The sequence below is a fragment of the Euprymna scolopes genome, chromosome 46 (assembly GCF_053919585.1).
Source record: "Euprymna scolopes isolate OS-2025 chromosome 46, ASM5391958v1, whole genome shotgun sequence".
Lineage (NCBI taxonomy): Eukaryota > Metazoa > Mollusca > Cephalopoda > Sepiida > Sepiolidae > Euprymna > Euprymna scolopes.
This window is the reverse complement of record NC_136527.1, coordinates 147,387,877-147,396,140: the sequence shown is the minus strand read 5'-3', so window position 1 is coordinate 147,396,140 and position 8,264 is coordinate 147,387,877. Positions and strand designations below refer to the sequence as shown.

At 37.6% G+C, this 8,264-nt stretch overlaps 1 non-coding gene across 1 annotated transcript; it reads left to right on the top strand.

Annotated features, from left to right (window-relative positions):
• Nucleotides 1-7,890: 7,890 nt before the first annotated feature.
• Trnas-cga (transfer RNA serine (anticodon CGA)) lies at nucleotides 7,891-7,972 on the top strand. Its single transcript has one exon. It is a non-coding gene; the product is annotated as a tRNA-Ser (tRNA).
• The last annotated feature ends 292 nt before the right edge of the window (nucleotides 7,973-8,264 follow it).

The window sequence follows — 8,264 nt, the reverse complement described above, 5'->3', positions numbered from 1 at the left end:
ATACATTTATTCGTGACACTTTTATGCGTGACGCTTTTATTCGTGATGCTTTTATTCGTGACACTTTTATTCGTGATGCTTTTATTCGTGACACTTTTATTCGTGACGCTTTTATGTTTGACACTTTTATTCGTGACACTTTTATTCGTGACACTTTTATTTGTGACACTTTTATGTGTGACACTTTTATCCGTAACGCTTTTATTCGTGACGCTTTTATTCATGACACTTTTATTAGTGACACTTTTTTGTTTGACGCTTTTATTCATGACACTTTTATTCGTGATGCTTTTATTCATGACACTTTTATTCGTGATGCTTTTATTCATGACACTTTTATTCGTTACACTTTTATTGGTGACGCTTTTATTTGTGACACTTTTATTCGTGACACTTTTATTCGTGACACTTTTATTCGTGTCGCTTAATGTCCAATTGGTGAAAGTTCTTTCGAAGTCATTATGATTAAAATGCTAGATTAAAGTCCTTCGCTTATTTTAGTGGAGAGGTAGAAAAGGGTAAAAGTCCATCTCTATGTGAAGGAATTAATTATTGAACGTATATGCGTGTTTAACGTCCAACGTCCACGCAGATGGAGTCGTTGACGTTACAGCATGCCTTGTGGTTGACTGACTCGTTTGGCGCCAAAATGCGATAGCTCCTGCTGATTTTCTTTTGGCTTTTGGAAGATCCTTAAACAGATAATCTGGTTATCCTGACGCTCCGCACTCCTTTGTTTACCTCGGAAGTGACTTCACACAAATCTTATAATACGGATGGCTACAATTGTAAAAATAATTTGTTTTATTTTTCTTTCATTTTGAGCTCCTTTTTTTCTCCCGTTGGTTTTTGTTTTCTACAATTAATAAACCAGTTTACAAGTAAAAAATAATTTGTTTTAGCGAATTTAATTTTTTTTTCACTTCCATTTGTTATATTGGTATTTGAGCGGAGAATCTAACATTTCTTTTCATTTTGATAATTTGCTTTAGTTTTTAATTACTAGCACAGCAGAGAATTTAAATTTGGTGGGAAGCGGTGTAAAATAATAAACAGTTCTTCTGCTTGGTTAATGTCGGCACGTTACTTATGTTAAAACGGTTAATTTTACTTGTAAACTGGTTTATTAATTGTAGAAAACAAAAACAAACGGGAGAAAAAAGGAGCTCAAAATTAAAGAAAAATAAAACAAATTATTTTTACAATTGTAGCCATCCGTATTATAAGATTTGTGTGACGTCACTTCCAAGGTAAACAAAGAAGTGCGGAGCGTCAGGATAACCGATAATCTTCTTAATTTTCTCATTGGTTGCTTGTGTTACGTGATGGTGCTTTCAACTACGTCCGCCAAAAATATATTTTTACTTTTGTAGTTTTGAAAAAAAGTGTGTGGGCATATTTAAAATTATGCTGTTGCTGACAAAACATGTTTTTTGCAAAATGCGCGGGAAAATTGAAATGAATAAAGGTTCGTTTATTTGCACACGGCGTGTGTGTAAACCACGTATATACACGGAACCAAAATGTTGCTTGTACAATCACTTAATATTTGTAGCGAATCGCTACAAACTCTTCTCTCTTTCAACAAGACTGTCTTATATTTAATATACGTTTCCACATGAAAACATTTTCAGATGCTAACCCATTTCTCTCCCATATTCTTACTAATGTAAGCAAGTACCGACTCTTTCTCTATATAACCTACTAACGAAAGCTGACCAATAAAGTTGTCTTTAAATGATAGAATGAGATTTCTTTTCTTGTCTTTATTTTAACTAAAATAGTATATTCCAAAAAAAAATTTTATATCAAGTTTGGAGAACGTTCCAACCTGTTTACTGTCTTCATATGCCAAGAGATAAAAATATTATCGCATGGATTTGTGTGTCAAACTGACACATTACAGCCGCGTCTCTTACATGATACAAATTTGACTGGTTGCGAAATCAAATTGTGCCTGAAATGAATAGATTCTTCTGTTTATGTGACAAAATGACTTAATTTAGCTGGTCTCTTCATACCCCCTTCACTAGATGCGACGTCGATAAAAAGGAAAACATAAACATTGCAAGTATTTCACTGATGTAGGAAGGAAGTACGTGTGGACACTTTATGTGTGTACCTGGCTTTGTAGAAGTTATCACACATAATGGCTTAGAGTCGTTAAAAGTGGTGTGTTTGCAGGCAGGAGGGCTTCGAATGTGCCGATAAACTTTGTGGCAAAGTAGATTACTCCATGTCCAATCACATATCTCTGTTGATGGCAGTCCAAATGAAAACTAATGTCACCAACTTTTGTGTAGCACGGATGTCTGGATGTGATAATTTGTGCGATTTTGAAAGAAAACGGCTCGCGTGTCTTCGACTCCAGTTGAAGTATTACATCAAATTGATTGACTCGAAAAAGGTGAAGGAAACTGCTTGGACGATAAGTTAACAAAATGGTGTAGGGAGTAACGTCATATTATTCTGTGAAATCCATCATTAGTTATAAAACAGACTACAGTTAGTTTCCCTGACCAAATGCTGTTACTTAAGTATACGGTAATACGAGTGGTATAAACCAAATCCTACCGCCTACACCAATTTAGTCAATAATATGCAAAAATAAATAAAAGCTGTTATAGAGGCCAAATGAGGACATGCCAAATATTGATTGTTATTCCCTCCTCGCCAAACATTCACGAGAAACACTCGTTTGTTTGAAAACACTATCAGTAATTTCCCCCACTCTATATCTGTGCCTAAACCTAAATGTAGATTCCATGAACAAAGCTTCTTTCTTAGAACTGCACACCCGTGGAACTCTCTTCCGTTTACCTGCTTTCCAGCTGGCCGTCTTCAAGTCCAATGTAAACAAATTCTTGATGAGCCGTTCTCCTCAAGTAATTCAATTTACCAAATTTACACTTCTAACGATTACTATGGTATTGTCCTTTTGAGTACTGTACACTCTGTAACCCTTATCCTCGAGTGGCCTCTAGGCCTTGATAGCCCTTATCCTCGAGTGGCCTCTGGTGATTCCTTTGTTAAAAAAGAAAAAGAAATAACGTAGTCGCTATTGGTTCACGTTCTAATTTTTAGCCTTACAGCAAACATGTCTTCATAGGACAGGCATTAACGTCAAAGGAAAAAGTAAATTGTAAGTTAAATGTTTTGGTTTCGATTCTCGGTGGTGGCGCACGAGTCATAATTTTTAAAAACTTTTTAACTCGTTACTATATATTGCGTTCGATATATTATAATAATAAATACAAAATCTTCATAAATCAAAATATGTTTACTCCACTATTCTTTGAAATAGGCACAAACTTTAATAAAAACTTTTCATAATATATCTGCATAAGTATACTTTGATAATTATGTTTCAGTTTGAAGAAATATGGTATAATAAAATTATGGGGTGTTCGTTTGTGCCTGACCTCCATAGAATGGAAATATGTCACAAAGTTTAACAAGGTTTTTTAATATAGATCCACAAAATACTGTGATAAGTGTTTCAGTGTGAACAGGTATGGTATAATAAATTATGGGGTTTATCTACCTTATTTTTACTCTCACCATATTTTGCTTTGGTTTTGATACCCCCAAATTCGAAGCTATCTCTTTACAACCATTCCTTTTCATAACCTATCATACTTTCATAAATCAGAGTCCATTTTCTGTAGGCTATTTTCGAACCCAGTCAACGACAACGATGGGTACTTTTGCTAGTATATATATATATATATACACACATATAGTATATGTATATATACATATAGTATATATATACATATAGTATATATATATATACATATAGTATATATATACATATAGTATATATATACATATAGTATATATATATACATATAGTATATATACATATAGTATATATATATACATATAGTATATATATACATATAGTATATATATATATATACATATAGTATATATATACATATAGTATATATATACATATAGTATATATATATATATATATATATACATATATACACATGAATAAAATTAAAATATATATATATATATATATATATATATATATATATATATATATATATATATATCGTCAAGTGTGTGAGTTCCATTATAGAAGCATTGATTTAATTTGAATAAAATAGAATACGCATCAGGTGCGCTTGAAAGCCAAATAACAATGCAATATTATGAAAATAAACAAACATTTTGCTTATATTTTTATTAATGGTTACTCCACTATTCTTATCCTTTGAATATATAAGTTTGAATCATAATTTCGATGTTTCATTAGTGCTGCATAATTTTGACCAAGGCTGTAAATACGTGGAAATATGTTTATTCAAGTATATTTCAGTGTTTATCCTTTAATTTATGAAGCTCGATGTAACTACAGAGCATAAAATACATAACAACCGTCTAAAGTCCAAATTTTGAGAAGTTGACCATCTTACCGTTTATTTTCTTCAGTACAGTGAAATACACAATTCTTGAGAGCACCTGCTTCGTAGTGCAAAATCATTCATAAATGAATTATGTCAATTCTTGAATTTATTTTATTTCATTCTTAACTCATCAGAGAAGCACTGATCAATTTTTAAAGGATACATACATATATATATATGTATATATGTAATTATATATATTATATATATGTAATTATATATATTATATATATATATATATATATATATATATATATATATATATATATGGTGATGGCAGCAAATTCGCTTTCGAATATTGCCATCACTCGATATAGCACAAAAAAAGGTATATAGAAACACAAAAAACATTCAGGGCTGCACGAATGTGTGCTAAACTCTCGCATTCCTTACCACACATTGTACAGACATGTGCACCACTAACAGCACGTTCTTGCTGTTCTTTTCTAAGCAAGACTCTCCCAGGTACTTTCATCAATCTCACATTTTTTTAAAGATGGATCTTAAACAATCCTTAAATCTCAATTATGAGCTCGCCATAAAGGAGTTGTTTGGGAAGTCGACTGTCTAACATCCTCACCACATGTCCACTCCATCTCAGTCTATGCATAATAATGTGAGCCTCAATGCTAAGGCATTGGGTCCAATCAAGCACCTCCACATCACTGACATCCATCTGCCAACCCACACCTAAGATTTGCCGTAGGCACATCTGGTGAAATCGCTCGAGACGTCTCAAATGCTCCCTGTATGTTGTCCAAGTTTCACAACCATAGAGAAGAGTAGAGAGAACGCATGCGGCATAAACCTTAATCTTAGTTGGCAGCAAGATCCCATGATGTCTCCACAAACGCCCGTCCAACTTTCCGAAGGCATCACTTGCCCTGCTGATCCATAACGATACCTCATCATCCAGGGCACCAGAGATACTCAGTGCGCTACCCAAGTATACAAACGTAGAGACAACCGCTATCCTTGACTCACAGATATAAACTGATGACTCATAGTATGGTATGCCTGGAGCAGGCTGATACAGTAAGACAGTTTTTTTCAGATTGATGGTTAAGCCCAATGCACTGCAGGCAACTGCAAAAGCGTCCACAAGATGCTGCATATCAGTCACCGTATGACTGTCCTGTGCCGTATAACTGGACCTCCACTGCCTTGTGGGCCAAGGTTATTTAACCAAAGGCTAAGGGTGAGGTAACCCCGACAGAAACCTCCAGAGGAGCTTAGGCCCTGTAAACTGCGACATATATGACCCACCGGCATGTGGAATATGCTCTGGTGCCCAGCAACCTAAGTTCCAGTCATGGATCAAATGACATGGTGGGTGGAGAGGGCTCTGTAAGCCGTAGTGAAGGCAACCTCCCTAGGAGAAGGAAAACTCTGATATAAAACCTGCTATGACTGCTGCATCCAATGATGTCGACTTGCTCTTCTTTTTGGATCAATGTGGCAGTTGTTTAGAGAGTGGGATTGTTTCGGTGCAAAGTCTTTCCCCACTATAACAATCCTCATTCACAGGCATTGATCGATATAAATTAGATACACTTTTTACTATCTCATGTATCTTTATAGCGAAAAAGACTGACTGTAGCCTAAAACGGCAAAACATTCAATGAAGTTGAAAAATATGATTATAAACGTAAATGGCAATAAGGGAACTGGAATTTCCAGGGCCTGGCCTGGCAGGTGTTTCAGGGCTCCACAGCCTGGACGCGGTCGTCATCATGCTACTGCGAGGAAATATATGACAACGATCATCGGCTGTTGGAATGTGCAGACGCTGCTTGACTTGCCATCAGCAATAATGTGTCCAGAGCGTAGATCTGCTCTTGTATCTAAGGAACTTCAACGTTATGACATGGACATAGTTGCTCTGTCTGAGACCAGGCTGGCTGATGAGGGACAGTTTTCTGAGTCGGCTGGGGCCTACTCCATTTTCTGGAGTGGTAGAGCAGATGGATGTAAGAGGGAATCAAGCATGTCTTTTGCTATAAAGGCATCAATTCTTTCTAGCCTGGAAGAACTTCCCTGTAGTGTGAGTGACAGGATCATGACTATTGTTGGATTGTGTAGTGGACTTTCGGTCAGCGTTCAAGTTGTGGATAACTTGACAAAGACTAAAGTTACTTCTCATGAAAGAGGAGAACTATTTATGGCACAATGGGAGATTCCATTGTGCACACATGGGCCAGTCTATTCCTTGGATTGTGATTGGCTGAATCACCTGATTGGATATGCTTGTACATAAATACAAGCCCTCAGTCCAGCTCAATCTGATGTCTGTCTTGTGCATAAGCTGGACCCTTGGTAAGTGTTGCTGCTATTATTATTATTGTTGCTGTTGTTGTGCGTTATTAACTAACACAGTTCTTTTGATTATTCTACATCTCCCCCCCCCCCACGAGTAGGCTGGGTTGTGTGAGAGGTGTATCTCTCTTTTAGGCCTAGTTTGTTGTGTGGTAGTAACCTAGAAAGAGCTCGGGGAATCCTTGATCGAAAGCGTGGGGATATATGTGTGGTTTGTTGTTGTGGTTTGGTTGCTGTGTATGTGCTATTACAGGGAGATAGTGGGAGATGCAAGAATGTAGTATCGCTTGAGGGAATTGTTGGTCCTAGTGCTGCACTTGGTATTGGGGTTGGTGCAGGCTTAAGTTCGCATTTTCTGAGGAAACGGCGGTTCCTAAGTGTGATCCTTCCGGATCCGTTAACCCTGATTCGGTATTGTCGATCTGGTAGGGAACTGATGATTTTGCCCGTTGTGTTCCATCTGCGATTGACTGGATTTTGGATGGCTACAGTGTCACCAGCTTGTAATAGTGGAAGGTTGTGGGTATATTTATTGTATCTTTCTACTATTTTTGCATTGCGGTGGTGGAGCATTTCCTCGCGATGTTGTGCCGCTGACACCCATTCAGGATGAGGCTTGTAGAGGATTGGCTGTGATGGGATGGAGTCACGTAGTCGACGGTGAAGTAATAATTGGGTCGGTGATAGGCCAATGCTTTGGATTGGGGTATTCCGATACTGCAAGATGGCCCGGGCAACACTGTCATTGTCCAAGGAACCGTGGGGGCCTGTGTTTCCTTTCACAATCCTCTTTGCAGTTTTTACTGCGAGCTCTGCCCTGCCATTGGATTGGGGATACGCAACAGAAGATAATCTGTGCCTAACACACCATGTTTTCAGAAATTCTTGGAACGTGCTGGAGGTGAAAGGTGGGCCGCCATCGGTGCTGAGTTCTTCTGGGGCACCATATGTTTGGAACAGTTGTCGGCATATGGACATCAATTTGGTTGTAGTAGTGTGACCTGATTCTAGGCGGTATAAAATTAGCCAACCAGTTAGCCTATCTGCGCAGGCAAGGTATGTGTGATCTCCAATATAAAAAATATCCATGACGATTTGTTGGAATGGCCACTCTGGGGATCGTGTTAGAATGATAGGCTCCCTTGGTTGACTAGCTGCGATGGCCGAGTGATTAAGGCATTGGATTCGAAATCCAATGGGTAATGCCCGCACAGGTTCGCATCCTGTTCGTAGCGCCATGTTGGATTGTGTTTTGAACGGATTCATCAGCGCAACTGTATAACTGGGTATTGGCCTGAGAAGTTGGCATGTCCGTTATTCTGGTAAATACTTCCCAGTCAATCCGAAATTTTCTGAATTGTTGAGGGGTCATTTCGAGATGAAGTTGGGGAGGCCTGGCAGCTGGTGCCTTAGCATAGGTGGTCTGGGTAGCGGGCTCCTTGGCTTGTCGAAGGATAAACAGAGTTTCTCCCATTGTTGTGATTCCCAATTCTCTTAGCATGGCTCGATCCATTACTTGAAGGTTTT